Here is a 23,139-nt window from a genome sequence, read left to right as displayed (position 1 = left end):
TCTTTATTATACTTTTCTGGAGAAAGGAATCAAGTGATAGTAAAATACATCTTCTGCTTATATGCTTAGCATATAGTGGGTTCTCAAGCAAATGTCTAAACTGAAAAATTGGCATTTCCATATTTTCTTTTTATTTATTTGCTTGTCACATATTCCCTAACATCAAAATTGGAAAAGAAGAAAAAAAAAAACCTTTTTTTTCTAGTTAAGTGTTTTGCAAATCTTCATCAAATAAACTTATTAAATTATGTCATGCACCTCACATTTCAGTAGGTGTGCAAATTTAACATGTCTATTTTAAAATCCAATCAACATACTTTCTCTTCCTTTGTAGCCTTGAAATTACCTTTCACAATCTTGTTTGCACAGATGTTCTTGCTTAAAATCAGTTTGTTTTGTATATAAAACTACTATGCCTATGAAGAATTTGCATTTCTTTTTTTTTTTTTTTGCCACTGGAGATGTTCTCTTCTTGGTTATAGTAGCTCAAGGAAAATGAAAAACTCTAAGATCTATTTCTGTGTTCTGTGTGACAATCTGCATTAAACCTCTATAAACGCATTTTTTTCTCCTCTTGAGGAATTGATCATAGCAACCCAACTCCAAAATTCAGCTGAGGAAACCTATACTCAGCAATTATTTTATTGAAATACCAATGTACCATAAAGTTGGGTTAAAATGAAGCCAACCTTCAGAGTTCAGTTTGCTGTTGCTATTATTTTTGCTCACATCCCATTGTCTGACTAAGCAAAAGGCTTTGTAGGGTACAACATCTCTCTAAAATACCAAAGCACAAAAAAAATTTGGGCAATAAAATATTACACCAGACTGCCCAGGCTCCAGCCTATTTTTTATTGTTTTTAATTGTATCCATATCATATATCAGGCTGACAATTGCGCATATCATGCTGTCTTTAACAAACACAAAAGAGTCTAGAATCTTGTACGTGGTTCATTCACAAAGAAGCAAAGCAATTTGTAGATGTGTTGACTTTAATGCAGTGGATGTTCCCCCATACCTTTGTGTAGCAGATACAGAACAGTAGTTACAAGAAAATTCATTAAAAAATTTAAGTATGATGGTATAAAGTGTTACTAATTTTTAACATGACTATTTCCCCTTATGAGTAGTTGGAGACAAGCAAAATCATTTGTATAAAATAGTTTCTGTACTTTATGGCTGCTAAAAACATACTTACTTCTCTTTATCATATTTGATTCAAACTACCTAATCTGCAGTTAAGCTATGGGCCACTAGTCTACTTATTCATCTTACTCTGAAATTTTGGAAGCAGTTTTTAAAAACTTTCCCCAGGTTGTACTTAATTCTTGCTTTTTGTTGTTAAACACAGGTTGCCAAATGGTACTATTTTCACCTGCCTTTGCTTTATTTCCTCAGTCCCCTCCTTTGACCCATCTCTGCTCACCTGTAAAACATTAGACGTGTGAATAAAATTAGCAATGAAGAGCCATCAATCAAAGGCTGGAAAATTCAAAGAGCACTATTCTGATGTTTAAATTGCTGATGTAAACTGAAATTTTCCTTGTATTTTGGCCACAAGAAAGAAAATCTTTTTTTGCTTCCCTGTTTTTTAATCTCTTTTAAATTTTTCATATTCTGTATTATTCAACTCTCTCCCATTTTATCACTGGATCACTATTTTCCCGGCTGCCTCTCCAGGTGGCCCTTATCAGTCCATCACCAAAATTTCCCTTTATCGAATGTCCAAAACCAGATATGTATATGATTACTACATTCGCTTCTCCTAGAATCTTAGAATTGTGTGTATATGAGGACTTTTCTTGATTATACACTACAATAAGTCTGTTCAGTTGTTTTTATCAGATTTTTAGTAGCACAAGCCAAAAATCTGAATAAGATGTTTCATCAAACAATACCATGTAAAGTCATGAGTGGAGGAACATGCACTGTCGTGTGTTTGAGCATTGATTTTTTCTCTCGTCTTTTTGCAGGTATTATTCACCTTGCTTTTGTGTTTGTAACCTGTGTGTCTACACCTAAGCTCCCCGCCATTATAAATAATGTTTAGTGGAGTTTCTATCCTTATCCCAAACCACATTTAGGACATATTGTTATTGACATGTCAGTGCCTGAATTAGATATTGGAAGTCAACGGTCCCATTAATAAACGTAAATGGCACTTTTAGGTGCCATTAAACAGTAAACTGTATTTTTGATATGTCTTTGGTGCTTGTAAACAAACATCCAGTTATGCCATTTAAAATGTAATATATTTTTCTCTGACATTTTAACATATTGTGAAAAACATTTATTCTTTGAAAGTTTAATAGAACTTACTGATAAAACCATCTGGCCAGGAAGTTCATTTGTGAATTGTTCTGTTTATTTGTTTGGTTATACATAATCAAATCCTTAAATGGTTCTAGAATTATTAAGGCTTTTTATTTCTATTTGTGTCAGTTTTGTATATACCGTGTGTATTTCTATGTCACCTATCTCATTTCAATTTTATAATTTTTTGACAAAATTAATGTAAATGTTTTGTAATGTAAATCTGAAAATTAGTGTACTTAAATGTCAGTCTAAGAAAACTGGCACGGTAAATCTGGAGAATGTTAAAGTCAGAATATCATAGAAATAAATATTAATAAAATAAAAAATATATAATAAAATGTTTAAAAATAAAATAAAATAAAATAAAATAAAATAAAAAAAGAATTAAAAAAATGTAATATATTTTTAAATCCTTTGGTGATGTATTTAATTAATTTATATTTAATACAGCACTGAATTTTCAGAGTTTAAATTGTGAATTTTTTTTTTTTTTGAGATGGAGTCTAGCTCTGTTGCCCAGGCTGGAGTGCAGTGGCACCATCTCAGCTCACTGCGAGCTCCGCCTCCCAGGTTCATGCCATTCTCTTGCCTCAGCCTCCCAAGTAGCTGGGACTACAGGCACCCACCACCATGCCTGGCTAATTTTTAATGTTTTTTGTAGAGATGTTTCATTGTGTTAGCCAGGATGAGAGGGTTTCATTGTGTTAGCCAGGATGGTCTCGATCTCCTGACCTCGTGATCCGCCTGCCTCGGCCTCCCAAAGTGCTGGGATTACAGGCGTGAGCCACCGTGCCCGGCCTCAGTAGTTTTATAGAAGACCTGCTTTACAAGGAGACAGCTACTGTTAAATGTTTAAAAGCACATACACAAAGAGATAAGGAAAAGTAATACATAAAACCATTCAGCGGATTGAGGCAGTTTGGGCCTGATTCTCCCTAGTTATTTCCATTGGCATATCTGAAAGTAGGAAAATGTCCAAGAGAAATTGAGTTGGTGGGGATCTCAGATGAGGCCCAGAACAAATGATGACAGTTTCTTTACAGTGTTAACTGCCCCGGTGGTTACCCAGAACTGCATTCTAGTGAGACCATCAAAATGGTGACATAGAGAAATCAGACCACCAAGCTGAGGATGCATTCTCAGGAGACCGTTTCAGTGTCATTTTCAACCATTGTTTTAGCCCATTTGATGATAGGAATTTTAAGCTTATTTGAACTCTGGAGCTGTTATAAGAAGTTACCCAAGTTAATGGAACATGGGAAGAAAGTTATATTCTCCAGGATTCTGCAGCCATGGGGGATGCGCATTTGATGTGGCCAGTTAACAGTGGCAATGATGAGGCAATTGAAAGTAACCAAAAATTCATTATCCCTCATAGGCATAAGCAAACACTGCACCTAGTATTTAGGAAGCGCAGGAGTACTCAGTACACATTCTCTAAGCATCTGGATAGCAAGTGCTTCTGTGGCTGATTTCTATGAACAAGTATGAAATAATAATGAAGAGATACATAGTTGGAATTTAAATTCAACCCAAAAAGAAATGTTGATTATTTATAGTAGGAAACACAGATTTCTAAATCACACTGAATTGTAATATAATAGAGTCTTTTAACTTTTTAAAAGCTTAAAGTTAGGTAAGAAAGTAATTTGTCAGTAAACATCTTTAGAGCTAAAGTGGTTTGTAGTTGAGAGTGCCAATAAAACTTTTCTAAATGGAGTTGATTTATTTTTTTAAAAAATGATTGATTTCTGGGTTTACTTTTATAGTAATTAATCTGACCAGGCTTAGCAACTTAGACTGAGTCTCCCTGCTCTCAAAATTTGAGTATTTTAGATAACTTTCAAAGACTTTTTAATCTTAACTACAATCTAAGGCTAAACGAAAGAATAGCAGGTATTTCAACAAGTGCTATTATAATGTCTGGTTTCATTTTCCTTAATAAATGTATTTTTGCTAATCTGATTATACCAATTCTATCAGTGAAAATTTCTGCATGACCTAATTATTTAATCATAGCAATGTCTTCTATTTATATGAAAAATAACACTTTTTGAAAAATAGATATTCCCATATATTACTTCAATACTAATTCTTTTGCATAAAAGCATTATGCTATGATATGTTTAAAAAAACAGAGGAGTGTATATTATGTTTCTTTTTATCCCAAGATCTTAGATGAGAGGCTGGTATATAGCAGGTGCTCAATGAATTATTACTAAATGAATGAATAAATGCAAAAATTTTATGCTTTGTGGTAGAATTGTAAATGTTATATAAGAAGTTTTGGTGACATGTACAAAGTTTGTATTTGTTCTTTAAAGAAATGAGAATTTGGAATTTTCTGTCAGTAAACTAGTAATATCTGAGTTGAACATTCTGATTTAAAGGGGGTTTCTCTTCCCTGACCTCTCCTGTAGTTGGCATGGCTTGGTGCCAACGGGCAGTGGCATATCCCTGAACTAGACAGTGAATTATTTGAAGGCATACATTTCTTTTCTCTTTCTGTCCAGATTATGGTATGAAGTAGGTACACAGTACACATATTCTTTAATTAATAGAAAATAATTTAGTCTTCACAGAGAAGTAATTAATGACCAAGATCAACATTTGGATTTTCTGGGTTTTTTTTTTTTTTTTGTAGCTTTAGGGTAGTTATTATTCTGTGGAATAAAACATTGACCCCAAAAATAAGCAATTCAAAAATAAGTTGTATTTAGCAATAAGATGGATAAAAGCAGATTTTTTTTTCCATAGGAGAAATGCTTTTGGGCAGGGTGGAACTTTATTGCTATTGATCAAATGTGGTTATAGTGAAAACAGCATTGCTACCATCTAAGACCCAGGGCACAAAACATTGAGATGGTAGCTAGCCATCAGTGGGGTCTATTTGGAAGTAAAATGGTTGCAATGAATGTCATTACAACAAATATGGTTCTTCTCTGTGTAATAATTTACACTTTATAAATTACCTTCACTTATATGATTTCATTGGAACTCCACAGCAGCCATGTGAAGCAGATAGAGGGGTTCTTACGATACCCATTGTATAGGTCGCAGTAGGAACTAGTAATTTTGGAACTTCTAGGCCCACACTCATTGCTTTGGCATTTCGATTGACTTATGAGTTGATGTTTGGTTTGCTTTGTAGTTCTTGGAAAAGATGAGGGGTTATATCCTGATTAGTCTTTCTGAGATAGTACATTGAAAACTGCATGGTGAATTGACAGAAAGAAAATAATAATATCACTGAATGTATATATGATTCATGTCTCTGCATTACTTTTAGAAAGAACTTTCAATTGGATTTAGTTTTCATGTTTCCTTGGAGAGAAAAAAAATTAATGTAATGTTGTCAGGCAGATATATATTTAATTACCATCCATCTCACCAGAGAATAAACCTGAATAAATGAGACAAAGAATGATTCACTTTACTTCTGTAAAAAGATCCTGAGTAGCAGATACTTTCTGTTGAAAATAATTTCAAAACCAGGGGCTGCAACACAGGCTCAGTCAGTAACCATATGAGAAATCTATGAGAAGAGTGACAGAAAGAGCATAGCATTTGGTATTAGTGACTTCTCATTTCAATATTGGCTAAATTTCTTTGTAATTATGTGACCTAAAGCAAGTAAATTTATATATATATTTTAAATCTACAAATGAAAACTTTTTTTTTTGTATTCTTAAGGTAATTGTAAAGACTTAAGATAACATCACAAGATCTTGACTGATAAGTTCTAGTGATTTAAAAACTATTAACTGTCCTCACCATTTTCACTTCCTTCTAAGTCCCTGGTAAGTGAGGCTTCAAGTCTGGCCAAAGTTCAGATCCAGTGAATGCTGCTGGGAGAGGAAGCATGATGTGTGCATTGGGCAGAAGGAGTATAATTTGTTAATATAGAGCAGGGAGGGGTCTGAAAACAAATGTTTAAAAAGAGGAGTCATGCTGCTGTCCTGTCTGGGTCCCATTTCTTACCTGAACTTGCTTAAGAACTTGTGAAAATTCCCCTTCTCCTTGCTAACTATCTCAGTGACTAGTTCTTTTTGAGATAGCAAAAAACATTATTACACCACGACCACCACCACCACCAACTTTTATGAACATTTATGGTACTTATTGAGAATATACAATTCTTATAAAAGTCAAGAAAGGAAATGGGATAAGTATAACTAAAAATGATAAGAAATAAGTAAGTTAATAACCTGTGAGATGCTATACATAGCTAAAGTAAGACAAGCATGTGTATGAAAATAGAAATGGAAAGAAAAATCAAGTAGACATGAAATAACCATGATTTACTAAGTATTTAAGAGACAGCATATATTCATAAAATACTATATTAATATATGACGCACTGTAGTTACTCAATATGCAGGAGATTTAATTGGGTTTTTCATTGATGACACTCATTACAGTTCCATGCATCTTCTGCAAATAAAACTCATAGCTGCTCATGTCAAGCTACTTGTCCCTCCATCTCTCTGGCACAGAAAAGGCTTCAATTGGTCCCTGGCACTTCTGGCCTTATTAAAAGCCCTCAACTCAAACCTCAACTCTGATACTCATAACCACACGACTGGGGGAGAAGATTTGCATGGGAGAGAGAGATTAAGGACACAGGCAATGTGTTTCTTACCCATTTATACCATACTGTAAGTATGTTAACCTACCCTCTTTTCTTGTTCCTTGTTTTTCACTGTGGTAATTGGCCTGATAGCATAGTTGGAGACTATTATTGCAACGAGGCAATTTCTCACATGACAAAAACAAATAAAGAAATTCTAAAATATTACTGCAACAAATTTATAATATATGCAATCTACAAATCCTATTATGTCCAATGTTTGGTTTCATATCAGGTTCAAAATGAAATTTAAATATTGGCATGCCATTCCTTATACACTGGAGGTTCTTCATCCCATAGCCAAAGTAATTCTGCAACGTAATTTCTTAACATAGAAAAGAACCCAAAAATGGAACTTGTGATTTGTTGATATTTTGCATGGTCTTGTCAGTGGGTAAAATCCAGTAACGTTTGCCTATTAAAAATGCTACTTGATGTAGCAAAATAGAGGGTCTTCGTTACACAAAACCAAAATATAAAGTAATATGTTTGAGTCAAGAAAGCAGACTAGGATTTTCCCACAGAGACGTGGAGTTAGGAACAATATATGGACTAAACTAACTGTATGAGAACTCTAGCAACCACTTGAAAAGATTTAGCACCTGGCTATTGTAAAACCAAAAACGGTTTTCAGCAAGAGGGGTAGAATATTCAGACATTTGGACCACCCAATTGTGTCCTTCCTTTTATGTGGCATTGAGGAAGCAACCAGGATGAAATTCTGCATACAAGAGCTCCTCCGTTGGGAGGGAAATGAAAGAGTTGATCTTGTGTCCAATGTTTAGATTTGTCTGAGGGCTACCTGAGGGAACGTCTTGAGTCCTGCCTGTCAGAGTGCTGGCAGAATCAGTGTAGAGTTTGGAAGCTGCCATGGAGAACAGGAGATTTGGAAAGGTTTGAAAAAAATTCTAGCTGAGCTGGTAGGTGAAGGTATTCAGCTGTAAGAATCCAGTACACATAGATGGAAAGAGATGATGGTTTCTTTGAATGCTGAAATCCTGGCAAAAATTAAAACCAAAAATAAAAATATAATAAAGCACACAAAGGAATAGGGAAACATTGTTCAATTGACAGATCAAATTAAAACTCCAGAAATGGATCCTAAAGAAATGCAGGTAAAGACGTCTAATGAGCTAGAGAGGAACACAAATAGATAAATGAAGATGATCGAAAAATGACACATGAAAAAACTGAGAATATCAACAAAGAGATAGAAACTGTTAAAAAGAAAAGCAGAAAAGCAAACAGAAATTCTGTATCTAAAAATTTAATAACTGAACTGAAAAAATTACTAGAGGAGTTCAACATCAGAGCTAATTGGGGAGAAAAAAAAATTGCAACCTTGAAGGCAGGTTATTTAAAATTGAGTCAGAGGAGCAAAAAGGAAAAAGAATGAAAAAAAAATGTAAGGGAGTATAAGAAACTTATGAGATAATATCAAGTGGACCAATATATACATTATGGGAGTCTCAGAAGGAAAAGAAAGAAAGAAACACAGGGATTATTTGAAGAAATAATGTCCAACACTTCTCAAATATAAGAAGAAATGAATATATCGATTTAAAAAGCTTAAAAAACTCCAACTAAAATAAACTCAAAAAGAACCACACCAAGACACATAATGATCAAACTGTCTAAAGTCAAAGACAAAGAAAGAATTGTGAAAGCAGCAAGAGAAAAATTATTTGTCACATACAAGGACAGTTTCTTGTGAAAGGAAGGAGAATTTAAATAGTAAAAGTATATTAAAATAGTAATATACATAAATTTTGTTCATTCATTTATTCATTGCTTCAAATACAAGATGTAAGAGAGGATCGGAGATAAGAGTGTGGATGCTTGAATCGGGATGCCTGGGTCTGAAGGCTGGCTTTGCCATTTAATACATGCATGAGCTTGGGCAAGTTCTTTAATCTTTGCGTGCTGCTGATCTCTTTTTGTGTGTAAAATAGAGGTAATAACAGAATAAAGCTTTTAGTTTTGCGGTGATTATATGCATCATTATATATTAGAAGGGTATGAGGTATAAATTAGACATCTGAGTGTAAACTCTACTATTATGAATGCGTTCTTTTATCAAAAGTCTACTATGTTCAAAGTGATGAGCTACAACATACAGAATATAAAATAAATATTTAGTCAAGTTCTGTGTACTAGAGGATCTTGTAGTTTAGCAGAAAATATGGATGGAAATAGTACACATAAGACGCACACATAAGAGACAATCAAACTGGGTGCCAGAGAAGGAAGAGCAAGAACAGCATGTTGGGGATATTAGGGAGGGCTGACATCTGAACTGGTTCTTGAGGAATATATTTGATTCCATGTACTGTGGGGAAAAGCATTTCAGCCATCAGCCAGACGAAGTAGAGTGGAGGCTATGCTCTAGAAATATAGTCTAGTCACATTTAGGTATAGTTTGGAAAGAGGTGAGAAAATGATTATAAACAACAAAAAGTGGATTTAAAACACACAATGCCAACACTGAGCACCAGAATAAAGACCAACCAAAAGAGGTAAGAAAGGTTATCTTGTCACTGAGAGTGGCTTCCAAAGGTGTAAAAACATGCATGTTTTCTACATTGTCCTCCTTAGTGCAGCACAAGTTCAGCTTCAGAGAAGACATGCCTGGCCTCTCTGCCCTCGCATAATTTCCATCTGTCTGCTGGAATACTAAGGCAGGGATGTATGCTGAGACACATTTATTGTTTTGTTAATTGCATCTTTGCTCTTTCTGGTTATTTTGAGAGGGAGAGAGCTAATCCCAGTCTGTTTGCCTGGGTTTGCTCCACCCATTGATCTTGAAAAGATTTGTCTAAATTAATATGACTGACAATAGTATTGTTCAGATGATTGGCAGGGAAAACAAAACAGTGTTTGGAAGCCCTGTGAAGCCCCTTTTGATTGGAGGAGTTAACATGTATTGTCGTGGCATTTAAACTTTGAAGTAGTTGGGTGGCTAGGTAATATTTTGCAGAATCAGGCTTTACATTTAGGACGGCAAACAGGGTGGTTTCCAGATGATGCTCTAGAGACAAATTTTTTTTTCTAAGAATTGTTTTCAAATGTCTGTCTGGAAAAGAAAAATGGCTTGTTAGAAGGAGGATAAAAGGTTAAGGCCCTTTGGGAATTAAAAGGTTATGAAGGGAATACTTTAATACTTTCAGATGAAGATCAGTGGTCACTCGTGAACATCACTGGTGAAAAAATGAGAGAATTTTGTCCTTCCATCCAATTTGTACTTTGCACTGCAGGAAAAGGGACATTTTTATTATCTATATTCAAAAGCATTGATTGAATGCCAAGTATACACTGCACACTGTATCAAATGTAGAATTAGACAATTCTTTACTCAGGAGGAGTATGATTTAAATTATATTTTTCTAAACCATGTCACAATAGGAAAATAATAGGTTCCATTTTCTTCCCAGGATTCATTTCCATCTTTTCTCACTTTCCAGTATGCATTCTTCCTTGACATCAGCAAAGCTCACTTTTTCATGTAAAGCAAGAAACTTCAGAAAACGATTTCTTAAGCACTACTGCTATTTTCCATCATTTCCTATTTCTAGAAGCAGAATTTCCTTGACAAAGTATTTCCTAGGCATAAGTCTCAACTAAATAACTATTTAAGGTCCTTTTAGTAATCTATGGGGACAAAAGTGTACCAGCTAACAGAATCCATCGTTTTCTCTCAATTGTCCCCCATTTTGTTCATTTTCAACTTTCAATTTCCTGTTTCTTTATCTTAATGGCTCAGAAATATTATCATATATTTCACTTTTGCCTTCCACATTGAAAACTATTGTAAAACCTTTAATGGTGAACTTGGAAGAACGCTTATGTCAAGTAATCATCAGGCTCCCTTAAGATGAACTGAAACCCCTGTTTCTGAAAGTCCTTTATCTTCCTACTCCACACCACTTAATGGTTTGTTCTTTTGAAAGTTTTCCAAAGCCTGATACACAATAACTTAAAGTCTACTGTTTTAGTAAAGACCAGTCTTAGCTATTTAATAGGCTGATTGTTAAGCATAACACACACACACACACACACACACACACGTGCTCATTTCTATAATTAAAAAGATGTAGTCGAGCCGGACATCTCTATTTCCTGCTCTTGTTACCCAAAATTGGTTTCTCTTGTCATGAGTCACTAATGGAATCTAAGGACACAAAGCAAAGTACTCCCTTACTCAGATATTGAACCGTGTGTAAGTAATCAAAGGCTAAGGGAGCACCTGGCTCCTTTTGATCACCTTCCTGAGTTATGACAAGCTGGGTTTCTTTTGTCCACCTTCAAGTGTTATTTAGCCTTGAAGAAAATTATATGGATTAGATGGAGTGAAAAGTTGAAGGCGCAAATTTTTAAACTTTATTCGAAAAACCAAATAGGAGAAAAAAGATTGTTATAGAGCCTAACAACAAAAGCTGTGCGTTAAGTGCTTTGCTATCACCAAGATGTATAAACCCATCTGAAAAATAAAATAACCATTACAGATGGAAACTTATTGTGAGCCAAAGTGAATGTTAAGTTAGTAAACAAAATACATTTCTTCATATTTATACTCTTGTTACAGTTCTTAAATGGAGGAACTTTATTTTGTGTTTTGTTCTATAATATACAAGCACATTACCATAAAGTTTATTTTAGTTCATCTCACCTTTATTTTCACTCAAGTTCATTCCAAAAGGAACAATGTTTATTTACTTTCAGTTTGCTGCCTGGTCCTTTGCATCATATCTGGTGATCAACCTTGATATGTCAAATTAGCAGTATAATTTCGTGTTCTTGCTCTTTAAATCTAACTTTTCTTTTCTTTGCTTGGCCTTATGTGTGACTTCAGGTCCTTGATATTACTCTTCAGATATGCCAATCATATTTCCTTAGAAGAGGACAAACATCTCCAGCCAATATTTACCTTTATTCCCTCTAGATTTTATTTGTGTCACTTTGCAGTGAATGTAAAATGTGTATCATCACATTCTCAGAAAAACATGATATTTTACTCCGTGGATTCTCAAAGGTCTTCCTTAAAGAGTTACCTTTGAAAGTCCTTGTCTCTTTTCTCTTTTGTCACCACTTTATTTACAGGCTATATCCTTAATTAGAAAGAACTACATTGACAGGATAAATTAAAGAAGCTAGAATTGAGATCCCTGAATTGATTACAGTGGGCAGTGCTGGGTCACAAATGTGCTCCCCCACATCTTTCTGATCCCCTCCAACTCTCTCCACTTCACTCTTGCCTGATTGAAACAGCCCCAGTTGCAGAGATGCAGTGGAAGGGCAACTACCATCACCTAACCTACCTGTGTAAACGTTATATATTATCCACAGACTTAATATATAATAAATCCTAAAAGTAATACAGATAAACAAGATACAGACTATATTGCTAACATCAGTTTTAAAAAATACTACATTTTGCCCATTTGCCTCAGATTTTCAATCTAATAAAATAAAACATGACAGACAAAATCTCCCAACAGGTCCCTTTTCCCTATCTCCCTAGGTAATATTTTGCAGAATCAGGCTTTACGTTTAGGACAGCAAACAGCGCAGTTTCCAGATGATGCTCTAGAGACAATTTTTTTTCTAAGAATTGTTTTCAAATGTCTGTCTGGAAAAGAAAAATGGCTTGTTAGAAGGAGAATAAAAGGTTATCTGTATCCTAAAAGTAATACAGATAAACAAGATATAGACTATATTGACTATATTGATATAGACTATATAGACTGTATCAATCAAATAGCAAATAACCTGAAATTTTTCCAAATAGTTTTCATGTGTGTATCTATAGAAATATATGGTAAGTATGGTAGATTAAATTTTTATTATTTTCTATAAGACCAGGCATCATAAGCAAAGTTAAAACACAACAAATTGGGAGAAGATATTTGTGAAACAATTAAATAACAAAACTTACTAACAGAAAAATAATTCCATAACCTTAGACAAAGAGGACACAGCAAAAAACATGAGCAGGCATTTGAAAATATTAGTTTCCAGGTGGAATGTGTCTGCACACATTGTGTGTGGGTCTTATCTGCACACACGTGGGAGGGCAGCTATTCAGATACTCCACAAATAGAGATTCAACAAGGTATCAGTTCTGGCACTTCATCACCCACTCCATCAATCTGCATTATTATTTCTGTTTGTGCAGAAGAGGACTCAATTCTGATGAATAAAACTCTAAAGATTTCAAACTCAGACACAATTACTCTAAGAAGTTCCTCTAGAATCTTTCAACCTTGCATCTCTGCATTAGGTAATTCCCAATGCCACTTGATCAATAATTTGTTTAGCACCTTCAGTATGTCCATTTTTTAAAAAAATGAAATGGTTAGAATGACATAGTATCTTTTCCCAAGAATGACATGGAAATAAATTTGAAATTCTGCAGGTGCCTTGACAGAAATGGCTGTGTATATTTGTTATTATATCCCTTGCATATAACGGGAATTTAATGAAAATAGCATAAAAATTCTTTATAGTAATTATGATATTAAAACCTGTGCACAGAAATACTGTTTTGTTTCATGCCAAGCCATATTTTTGAGGTAGACTCATATGTCTAAAAAGAGAGGCAGGGAAGGTTTTTGCTGTTTGCACTCTTATGTTGGTGGTCCTCCCTCTCTCTCTGTCTCTCTCTTCATCACCAGAGAACACACCAAGTGAAGGACGGCAAATAATTAAGGGAACACGTAGGTATGTTTTTCCCCAAAACAAATGGACACATATGAAATGACAAGAAAAAAAAATATATATATATATATAGAGAGAGAGAGACAGAGTCTCACTCTGTCACCCTGGCTAGTGTGCAGTGGCGTGAACTTGGCTCACTGCAACCTCCACCTCCTGGGTTCAAGCAATTCCCCTGCCTCAGCCTCTTGAGTAGCTGGGACTACAGATGAACACCACCATGCCCAGCTAATTTTTTGTATTTTAGTAGAGTCGGGTTTCACCATGTTGGCCAGGCTGGTCTCGATCTCCTGAATTCTTGATCCACCTGCCTCTGCCTCCCAAAGTGCTGGGATTACAGGTATGAGCCACCATGCCCAGCCTACCAGAAGAAATTTTAAAAGTAACAGAAATAAAAGGTAGTCAGTTACAGAAACTTTTTCCTTTTTGTAAGTTATTTACAGTGTTTGTCATGGTTCAAGAGTTGTCAAGAGCCAACCATATTCTATGTCATTTTTTTCATAAACCTGGTTTTGGATTATACCTGTGCATTAATTCAGCTGTTCCAAGAAATAGATGTCAAGTCACGTAAAAGACGGGGAGCTGGGGGGATGTCTTTGAAGGATGAAAGGAAGGAAGCAGGAACAAGCAGAGGGAGCTGGAGCTCACGATACAGTTCTGCCATATAAAAGGAGAAATGCAAGGAAAGAGGACAGGGCAGAAAGAGGACAGAACAGCTCTAAAGAGATTTTGGCCTTGCCAATGGGAAATCCCCAAGCTAAAGTCAAAGCATATGATCTTTGGCTGTGTACTTTTTGTCTTGACACTTGGTGAAGCTGCACAGTGAGCAGTAGAAGATTTCTGGAAAATAAAACATATTCAAGGTCATCCAATTTTGGGGAGAATAGCCGGTGAATTTAAGTGTCATATAAAGAGGCAATGCATCTATGGTGGGCAGACTTTAACTTTTTCCTAATTACCATCCCACCTCTTGGTACTTGTGTCCTTATGTGAGCTGGGCACACTGGCATCCATCTGTAGTCCCAGCTGCTCAGGAAGCTGAAGTAGGAGGAAACCCTGAAGCCTGCAGTTCAAGGCTGCAGTGAGCTATGATTGTGCCACTCATTCCAGCCTGGGTGACAGAGTAAGATCCCATCTCTAAAAAAATAAATAAAAACACACACACACACACAACTTATATGCTTATATAATTCTCCCCTTCCCCCTTGAGTTCAGACAGAACCTGTATCTTGCTTCTAGCCATAGAAATAATATGTTAGTTCTGTGATTAGGTAATATAACATAATGAAATCCATTGTACTAAAAGATTCTCTATCTTGCTGGCTTTGATAAAGGTGTCATTTAGGGGAGTCCCACATGGCAGCAAACTGATTGTGACCTCCAGTTCAACATTAGGAACTGAAGTTATCAATGCAACAACACTTGAGGGACGAAAATTCTGCTAAAAATCATGTGCGCTTGGAAGTAGATACTTCCCCAATTAGACCTTCGGATGAAATGTAAGCCCTGGCTGACACCTTCATTGTAGCCTTGTGAATGATTCTGACTCAAAGTATCTAGCTGAGGCATTTCCATATTTCTGAAGCATAAAAAATTCAAAATAGTAAATGTATTTTATTTTTCCTAACTAAATTTCTGATAATTTGTTTTTCAGCACTAAACAACTAATATATCATTCTAAAACATAGGGGAAATGTGTGCCAGGTATATAGGTGTTTTAGGACCTTATTTAAAATGTTTAAATGGATTTTGTGATATGTATGGTTTCTTTCAGACTTTTAAAATTTAATTTTTTTCACATATTCAAATTGTCAATGATTTATTCGTTTTTATGTAGTAAATAGGCTCTGAAAAAAGTGGCTGAAACAGTGAGTTGTTGAGAATATTGTCTGCTTCTTCACTATGAAGAAAATACTCAAAATTATGTTTACATATAGCAATTTACTAGTGGTACACTCCTCCTTTTCCTGTAGTTCACTTTGATGTAATATAATGTTATCTCCCATCCCTTAATTGCCCTTATGTTCCACAATAAATTGAATTTAACAGCATGAAAATCTTAGATGTCATAGTAATCTGAATGAGTAGGTAGTAAAAAGTCTACAGATATAAATTATCCTTAGACAATAAAAATTACCTGCTCACAGAGTTAATTTAATCTGGTGATTATGTAGCAAATATATGGAGAGACAGGACTTCTGAGTTCTTTTTGTTAAATGATACACTGCCATTTTATTTTTGAAAATTCAAATTTGACCCAATATGTTGAATGCAACATGCTGCCTCCAGTTCCACATAATATCCCACAGTTTAGGGAAATGAGTCACTCTTATAGGAAGATTTGGCATTCTTCTTGCAGTGCAAATCCATTCTTTCATCTCCAATAGCAGGTGTTAATGTAAATTCACTGCACACTTTTGGAAAAGGGGAAGAAGCTAAAGGTTTGGGCTGTTTGCAAATCGCCTATTATTGTACCTCTTTAAACTACTCTCTTTGACTGCATGAGGCTTTGATAGCTCATCTAGTTGCAATAGCATGAGCGTAACGCTGCAGGCATGAGGCGATTGGGGGCAGTGTGTTATTGACAGAATCTTCTGAATGATGATTTATTATGAACATCAATGGGAACAACACTCGTTCTTTCTAAAAAGCCTGTTTGTTCCTCTTGCCTCACCTGGGAGGAGCACACTGCCCAGGACTGAGGCACTGTTTATACTGTTATTTAACCTTCTTTACAACTGCTGCATTTTTACATGGGTTGGCAAATTTTTCAGGCCTCTATTTTGATGACTTATGAATCATTTAGACTTGTGACATGCCCAGATATATCTGAAAGCAAGACAATTTGGCAAGAAATAAATAAAATAAAAAAGAAAGAGTTTCTATGATGAAAAGCGGTTTTCCTTTGGATCACAGTTGGTTTCCCAAAAAGAATAGGAGATGCTTATAGAATGAGGGCATTTGTGTAGATTTTATGCTAGAAAACAAAGAACATTTTGTATCATGTGTATTACAGGCAGACTAAAACACAAAACTGATAATTACATACCAAATAGCATTGGGCACAACCACCTCCCTTGGCTTCTTCCTAGGCATTTAGTGCATCAGTTTATCTTGGTTCTAACGCTGTCTGTGTGAACATTTAGTTTTCTCTTCTTAGATCAGATAGGTAAATATTTAAAAATAAAACAAAACAAAATAAAACTGTCCTTCTAGGTGCAAGCAGACTCTTGCTTTTAAGCAAATTGAGATATTACTTATCGGGATTTTAAACAATAAAACAAAATGTAATGTGTAAAATTAAAAATAACAAACCAGTGAGAGAGAAAATCCTAATGAAGCCTTTAACCAATGTATTAAAACAAAATAATTTAAGCTGTAGTTCAAATTTCAAAGTTGATTTATGTTATATATATATATATATACACACACACACATATATATTCACATATATATATCATCTCCCATCTGTTAATTATATCTCTGTGTATATATATTTACTCTCTCATTCATTAATTTTATCTGTATGTATAATTTTTCATTCCTTCCAGATTAGAAAATTCTATATCACATTATAGTTCACAGGAAATGCCAGCAAAGAGTCAATGTAATTCTCAAGGAGTGCTGATTATTGACTGAAAAATATAGAAAAATTTCTCCTTTAAACTAGTTACTTAGTTTTGTCAGATGCTAATTAAAAGATACATTACATTTGAAAGTAACTGAAAATTGTTGAATGATAATGATAGTTGTGAAAACTATCTGCAACCTGCTATTTTGTAGAATTCACCTGTGTAAAGTATGTCTCCCTATTTCTAGAGCATTTGGATATTTGGATGTGACTTTTGAGTATGTTCTATATGACCAAAATGACATGCTGGATAGTCAAGTTTCAGAGTTTGTGTCAGGAAGACGTACAATTTTGGCAAAGTCACATAAAATCATAAAATAGAAATTTTTAACAATATCAACCACTTTATGAATAACTTTTTTTTCAATATTCAGCATTATTTACTAAGTTAAACCACAGTCTTGTGTTTGTCCAGTTCTTCAGGCAAATATGTATTTTGACATATTTACAATATTCTGTGTTTCTATCAACACTGAGTCAAGATTTGGTCCAAATTGCTGTCCTTCACTGTAAATCAAGCTACCCGTGTGTTGCCACTGAAGGGCAACCTCCTCTTTACAAAGCACATGTGGCCTTTCTGCATATACAGTTTACATGACATTAATATAGGTTCCAGTCTTTATCATGACTGACAAAGTAATCTTAGCCACACAAAACAATGTTAATTTTTTTGCATGGGTTTTAATTATGAAAAAAAATATCATCCTTCCCTATATGTGCACCATCCATTGAGAGAGAGCTGCTTCACACTGCAAGTCAGTGGTTTCTCCCAAACGTAATGTAAAATATCTGCTCAGAGATATGTGATGGTAAGCATTCTTCTGTATTTTATGCATGTATAGTATGCAATAGCCAATGAAATTATTTGATAAAGACTCTTTCTATTTTCTCATCAAACTTATTATCCTCAATGAGGCATTTATGTAGTATTGGTCAGCCTTTCCTCCACTGGAAAATATGATTTTTCACTTGCTTTTGAAGGCCTTGGCTCTTTCAAGAGAAATGTTTTGTCTTTAGTTTAAATTTTCAAAATGTTCAATGGCTTTATTCTTATCTTTAATAAAACTTCATAATGTTTGGAACTAGAAGAAAATAAAATTCTGGTCTAATAAAATTGAGTTTCCTTTGTTTTTAGATCTCCATTTTGCCAAATTATAAGCACATTTTTGGACTTCTAGGCAAAATTGTCACACTTACAAATTCAATTGTCCCAGCATATACGGATTCACAATCTATATTTACGCCATAGTCCACTTTATTAAAAACATGTATGATGTCATTCTGAGTTTAATGTATATTTTAGGAGTTTTATTAGTCATTTTTGTTTCACCAAACTAAATACTGATTACTGTAAGTCAGGGATGTATTAGCATTCTGTTGCTGAATAACAAATTATCATGAATTTAAAGGCTTAAAACATACCCATTTATCATCTCCCGGTTCTGTAAGTCAGAATTCATAGTGGACTTGGCTGGACTCTCTGCTTAGGATCTTGCAAGGTTGAAATTAAGAAGACAACTTGGCTAGGCTTTTATGCAGGGGCTCTGGAGAAGAATCTGCTTCCAATCTCATTCAGGTTATTTGCAGAATTGAGTTGCTTGTGGTCCTGTCTCTTTGGTGGCCAGTGGCCTCAGTGCTCCTGAAGGCTGCCCACATTCCTCCTATGTGGCACCTTCATTTTCAACACCAGCAACAACAGGTCCAGTCCTTCTCATGTTCTCTATCTCTTTGACTCCCACTTCTGCCATCGGTGAGAAAAGCTTTCTGCTTCTAAGCTGTCATGTGAATAGGTAGGGTTTACCCAAATAACCTCTCTATTTTAAGATAAACTGTACCATATAATATAATTACGAGAGTGATATCATAAATTCATAGATAATGAAGACTAAAGTGGGACATTTTGGGGGATCATTTAAAAGTTAGGCCAATAATAGCCATACAGCACAAACTAATATGAATGCAAATATAAATATTTTGAAAATCAGCAACTAATAAACATGGTCTGGAAATGTTGGCAAAACCCAAGTGAGTTGTACTTTCTGAACATAAGCAGAGATAAGTGACTAACACGGTCTTTGTAACAAATGTGCAATATGGAAGATCCTAATGTTTCAACCTTTGTAGTATTTCTGCAAAAGTCCTCATAATTCTTACATTTAAAAATTATGAAATTCTTGTGAACAATCTTTTGTTTTGTTTTTCAATACAACTAAACCTCTTATGTACTACCTGATAGACCATAAAGACCAACTACTCGTCTCCCTGAGAAAAGCTGAGCCAAATATTCATACTCCTAATTTCTTCTTGTTTTGCATATTTGTCTTGGGTGATCTCATTGGCTCACGTGACTTTAATTTTTATCCATCAAATGATATTTTTAAACATTATATAGCACATAAAATGATATACCCAATCTACTGCTTCATCTCCAGTCGCAAGTTAGAAAAGATTATTTTCATTTTCCCACTGGATTTTCAGTAGACTTCTATGCCTATATTAGATGAACTAATCATCAATGCCAACCCTAATATCTATTCCTACTTCTGATGGTGAATTAAAATTCATATTTCAAATAATCTTGAAATATGCTTGGCAGACCCTATACGATAACTCTGAGTAAAAAAATTTTTTTTTTTTTAAGACGGAGTCTCGCTCTGTCACCCGGGCTTGAGTGCAGTGGTGCAATCTCTGCTCACTGCAAGCTCTGCCTCCTGGGTTCACGCCATTCTCCTGCCTCAGCCTCCCGAGTAGCTGGGACTACAGGCACCCGCCACCACGCCCGGCTAATTTTTTTTGTATTTTTAGTAGAGACGGGGTTTCACTGTGTTAGCCAGGATGGTCTCAATCTCCTGACCTCGTGATCCGCCCGCTTTGGCCTCCCAAAGTGCTGGGATTACAGGCGTGAGCCACCGTGCCCGGCAACTCTGAGTAAAATTTTATGCTAGAAACAGTTTCTTATTTATTAGTATTTTCAACTATGCTTTCCAAATATTTTTAAAGATTTTTTTATCTTGTAAAGATTAATTAACTATAATTGAAAAAGTAAGCACCTCACCTCACTATAGCACAAAAGAACCTCACCACTGTCAACAGTCTATGCTCTACATTTTTTGTCAGAAGGAAGTGACAAACTTCTGTAAAGTTAGCTATTTCACTTAAATATCAAATGTAGGCACATTGCCAATCTATGTATGAAAGGTACGAATAAATATAGATGGAAGATTTAATATTTTCTCCCCATCTATATGGCATCTGTCTTTGGTGCCTGACCATATTAACTCAGCACACCATTCTTCTTCTTTTTTTTTTTTTTTTTTTTTTTTTGTGAGACAGAGTTTCACTCTTGTTGCCAGGCTGGAGTGCAACGGCACCATCTCGGCTCACTGCAACCTCTGCCTCCTGTGTTCAGGTGATTCTCCTGCCTCAGCCTCCTGAGTAGCTGGGATTACAGGCATGCGCCACCATGCCTGGCTAATTTTGTATTTTTAGTAGAGATGGGATTTCTCCATGTTGGTCAGGCTGGTTTCAAACTCCCAACCTCAGGTGGTCCGCCTGCCTCAGCCTCCCAAAGTGCTGGTATTACAAGTGTGAGCCACAGGCCCGACCCAGCACACCATTCTTATACATGCTGAACCCACAGCTCCAGCCACAAGCATTTTTGACTCTGCCAGAGGGTTTCCCTGGTCACTAAAAGCTTTATGACCTGCATATGAGGATACAAGAAGTACCAAGAAATTCATGTTCCCATGGGCATTGTTCAACCAACGACTAAGAAGAGTTGGTGTACAGTTGTCAGTTCTCCTGTCCCTTCAGTTGAGATGGTGCTGAAGTATAACCTACACTTTTCCCTAGAGGTCCCCAGCTGAATTGAACACCAGTTGCACTCAGGAATAAACTGCTCAATATAACATTGTTTATGGAATTCCTTCTCATCCCTATTTACTAGGAAGTGAAATATTGCTTCCTAGCTTTCTTACTGTTGCTTTCTGGGATCACTTCCCCAGAAGAGTTTTGCTTACACGCTGGTCTCAGGGTCTGCCTCTGAGGAAGCACAACATAAGACCAAATGACCCATGAGTCAATTTGCGTTCACCCTGGGGACATGCACCAAACTTTGGAGACCACTTTTCTATTACATAAAGTCTGTATATCCTGGACTATAGCACAAAAGAACCTCATAATCTGGCCCTTTCCTACTACGTGTTATTCTTTGTCACCCTCTCTCCTCACCCACAGTGAGGTCACACTGAATATCTAACCACTCGTAAAAGTTTCTTCCTCATTTACTATTTTAATTCATTGCATCATTCTATGATCTGTCTTCTATATCAGCTCGCAAATTTATTGGAGGTACAGGTCATCTTTTGTGCCTGGAACCAAATATATTTTCAAATAGGTGAAATAGAAGAATGAACAAATAGATTAATGGATCAATGAATTAAAGTACATCTCAAACACCATCTAAATAGAATTAACTCATGAAAAAAAAACTTTTTCAACCATATAGTCTAATATGTAGCATGATACAATGGAAGTGCAAATCCTGGGATGAAGAACTTGGATGGCTCTAGTGATAGGCATGAGATCAACTCTTTAACAGGTATAATTTTATTGGCAAAGGTGCTACTTCTTCTATTAAAAAAAAATTCTTTTCAAGAACTAGGCAAAAGAGATGGGATGATACAGATCAACCATGTGGAATGTCTCAATATATGCATCAGGAATTTCTTTTTTAAGTAGTGACTTGTATAAAGGAATTGCTACAGACACAAAATACCCCACATTTATTCATCAAAGAAACAACTGCATTAGATTGCTCATATCCAGATTGAATAATATACGCAGGTGTTACCAGAATTCATAAAATGATTTTAATCACCCGAGACTCATATGTTTTATAGATTATCCTATGAAGGAAAGAATGTTCATCCTACTCCTTCCTAAAAGCATTGCATGGTTTGTACCAAAAAGTTACAGTGTCTCCAGAACAAAGCTAAATATAGGGTCTGCACTTTCTGACCAATTATCATGATAAAACCATACCTAACTACAAAATAAGCAAATTGTTGAGATATTCATTTAAAAAAGCAGAGTTAGCAGTTAAATGGAAGCATCCATTAACAAATTCGTTTTCAAGTTGTGTGCAAAACCAAATTTAGTTTAAAGAATAACCCAGTTTTGTTTTACAATGTACCTCAAAAGGCAGCAATAAAAGTTTTAGGGAGCAATATGTATTATGCAAAATATCAAAATAAATTTTACTGTTTTGACCTTTTGGATATTCCTTCTACACAATTTCATTCCTCTTGCTTTTCTCTATTTCAGCTTCAGGTGAGAGTAACAGACAGTGAATCATCAAAATCTAAAACATGCAAACACTTTAGAACTACGGTTCCTGCAAAACTTGATATAGCCATAATCTTTCACAAATTAAATTCTAAAGGTTAAAAATAACTCAACACTGAGAAAAAGTTAGAAAGAGAGAGGAAAGAAGTGCCCTTAGGGAGCTTTGAGAGTCTGCTTCTATTGTGTTATAATAACCTGATTTCCTTATGCATGTTACCATTCCTTACTTTTAGCCTCCGAGATTCCTGGCTTTTAGACAAAACAAGTTAATAATGACAAATAAAAACAAATATGTTCACGGAAGTTGTTTATTTATTTTTTCACCAAAGTTTGCCATGAGGAAAGGCCAAAGCATTGTCATCCAGGTGTCGGTTTGGAATCTTTAGACTCACCTGTCTTTCACAAAAACAACAAAATACATCTCTATCAAAAGTCATTGCTGCCAAAATAAATTCACTTCAGGCAGTAGGTATTTCAATAGATAATAAACTGGATGGATTACAT

This window comes from Pan paniscus, chromosome 5, assembly GCF_029289425.2.
Source record: "Pan paniscus chromosome 5, NHGRI_mPanPan1-v2.0_pri, whole genome shotgun sequence".
NCBI lineage: Eukaryota > Metazoa > Chordata > Mammalia > Primates > Hominidae > Pan > Pan paniscus.
The sequence above is the reverse complement of the archived record's forward strand: the minus strand, read 5'-3'. Positions refer to the sequence as shown.